Source organism: Aplysia californica, unplaced genomic scaffold, assembly GCF_000002075.1.
Source record: "Aplysia californica isolate F4 #8 unplaced genomic scaffold, AplCal3.0 scaffold00589, whole genome shotgun sequence".
Taxonomy (NCBI): Eukaryota; Metazoa; Mollusca; class Gastropoda; order Aplysiida; family Aplysiidae; genus Aplysia; species Aplysia californica.
Window position 1 is genome coordinate 60,737 of NW_004797859.1, and position 2,924 is coordinate 63,660.

Sequence of the window (2,924 nt, forward strand, 5' to 3'; positions counted from 1 at the left end):
AGAGAGAGAGAGAGAGAGAGAGAGAGAGAGATCTATACCGTAGTGTCCAGAAGAAACTCATAAATGTATTCATTTAAATTATCGTTACTAAAAGCCTTGTACTACCCACTCATGCAGGATAAATGAATCCTACGTCTTCTGGCACGATGACTGGATGAATACATTTTCAAGTTTCTTTTGGATACCACTAATCTATCTGATGGCGGAAAATAGGAAAGCGGGTGATTGGAGGGCACCACTGGTACGTCCTACTTCTCTACTTTCCCTCCGTTGATTCCGTTTATCTGTCTTACTTTTTCAAAGCACAAAATGACTATTATTGTGTTGATGTGCTTCTCTTTACTCAAACAAACGAAAGAAAAAGGACAGACGAGCTATAGGACATCAGGCTGTCACCGAGGGAGATTCATCGGCTGACTCCCGAGTCCAACACAATATTGGGTCAAGCTCCTCTCTGGTCTCAGCCTCTGTGCTTAGCAGCTCTGACACATTAAAATATTTCATCTACGAGCGTATGTATAGAGTCGCCCGAGATGTGATTACTCAAAATCAACCTAAAAAAAATCGGATTTGGCAAAATTGTGTGAAATCAAAGAAACTTAACCACGTTTGTGTTGGATGTATATTAGTATTGGAGGATTTGATGTGTTTTGAATATCAAAAGATTGGAGAATGTTATCTTCTCAGCAATGATCAATATCTTATTATGGTAGTTTCAAAAAGATTGGAAAACAGAGCAGTCAAAAATACGACTCAAAACTTGCACTTAACATTAAAATTTATAGTTTTGTTTTGGAGCCATTGATTTCGTATTAATTCGATTTTCGACAGAGGTATATATCAGAGAGGAACTGTTATGGTTTGTAGTGGTCTGGTGGATGGACTGAACAAAACCCCACTCGTGAGAATCTACAGAAAAGTGTGTTTAGACGACAACATCGCGGAAAGTGGTGGAACGTCATGCCTTTCCTTGATTTCGTCATGGTGTCATTCAAATAAGCTCCTTTATGCACGATTAAACACCTTCTCAGAGGACTATCGCCACAAGAAAATTCTTGAAAAACCAAATCATACCAAAGATGGAGTGGTCATCAAGAAATAACCCCCATATGAATCCGATAGGTATGAGGAGCCTCATGAAACACCAGGTGAAGACACGCGACTTTGTTTCCAATCCAAACTCTCTGTTTTCACCTTTCTGTGTCATTTGGGATAAAATGGCAGACGATTATGTCCAAAATTTAACGCAATCGACGCCCAATATGTTCAAGCTTTTCACGAAACCGATGTCTCCGAAACAAAATGCTCTATTGGGCAGATTTAATAAAAAGTCCAAGTTTTGCACAGTATTAGCGACAGCTCTGTTTTTTATAATCTTTTTGAAACAGTCATATCAAAATAATATTGCGTATTGCAGAGACAAAATTCTTCGTTCATGTTATTTGCAATACGTGTCTATTCCACTAATGCAATGCTGATGTACCCCAATACACGCGCAAGCACACTTTTAAGTTTGTTTGATTTCCCACAATTTTGCGGTCAGATCTTTCAAGGTTAATTTTTATTTTGATTGACTATATCTCGGGTGATTCTTATTGTAGATGAAATATGTATGTGTCAGATGATACAGAATTTATTTAACTCTAATTTTGTATGCTGCACGACAGGGTAAGGCCTTTCTTTAACTCGATGATCGGGTGAATACATTTTAAAATTTCTTTTGGGCGCCACTATACCTATCTATCTATCTATCTATCTATCTATGAGAAAGCCACAAGTCACCTCCATTTCATTGACACAGCTCTGTCGCGAAAGTCACTGTGAACTCAACAGGGCGAAGATGTCACACACACACAGTCACTCATGTTGATGATCTCAATGCGACTCGGCCCCACTTCAAAATCTCGTCCTCTTTTGAGTCCGCCTCCCCACCTCTCTCCTCCCCCCTCTTCACTACCCCATTTCATTTCACGTGCTCTCGTAACGTGGTGGTAAAGGGTCTGACGGTTGACCTACATAATGAGCCGTCCAGTCCATCTCTCGCGCTTGACAATGTGAGCAGTCAATGTGCCTTAGTTCCGATAAACGAATGTTGTGCCTTTTGGATAATTCCGAAAACAGAGGTAAGCTATCTATCAGAAACCAGGCATTCACCCTCACTGCCCCGCTCTCTGTCTGTCTGTCTGTCTGTTTGTCTGTCTGTCCGTCTCTCCCTCTCCCCCCCTCTCTCTCTCTCTCTCTCTCTCTCATGCTTTCCATCACCCGTTTGATTCCCACCATCCACCAAAATATCAAAAATGGCTTACTGTTGGTGATATCGAACAGGTTGGCAAGCTGATGGGGACTGCGTAGTATGACTGACTTTGTATAAAAGATCATAAACATTTTTTCCAAAGCTTCCTAAGGCGACACTAAACTTTAACATTTTCACGGTCAAACTAAGTTTGACTTATAGACCTACCTCGCCAATGATAATGTTACATTAAGTCAGCCTCTGTGCTTTTTAAATAGAATTAATTCTCTTGCCGTACAGTATACTATGCTAGGAGAAAACACAATAACAGCATTATATTCAGCGCACACTGCAGAAAGTTTGGTCAAATGTCCATGTTACATGGTTCTACACCCTTGAGTACCCCCAGATTTTCCTTTACGTAGGTGCAAAAGGTACCATTTTTGTCGAATTTGATAGAATCTTCCAAAACCAACCATTTGAATGGGTTGTTGGTAGGTGCTCTGTTGTGGATTGCTCCTTCTTTTCTATCAAACATCTGTTGTTCTTATCACTCCTTTTTCTTTTTTGTGTGTTTGATACGCTCTTATAACACCTTTAATCCTCGTTACTTAATATGGCATAGTTGTTGCATAGTTGTGTTGCAAATTCCGTTAAACTTTTACTAAAACTTAACTAACCAACCATTTCA

General features: G+C 39.8%; 1 protein-coding gene across 1 annotated transcript in view; it reads left to right on the plus strand.

Annotated features, from left to right (window-relative positions):
• Positions 1-1,895: 1,895 nt before the first annotated feature.
• Positions 1,896-2,924, plus strand: part of LOC101862677 (alkaline phosphatase, tissue-nonspecific isozyme) — a gene marked incomplete in the record, with an annotated part of 18,383 nt that continues 17,354 nt past the window's right edge. Inside the window, 1 exon segment of the mRNA XM_013087458.2 lies at positions 1,896-2,123.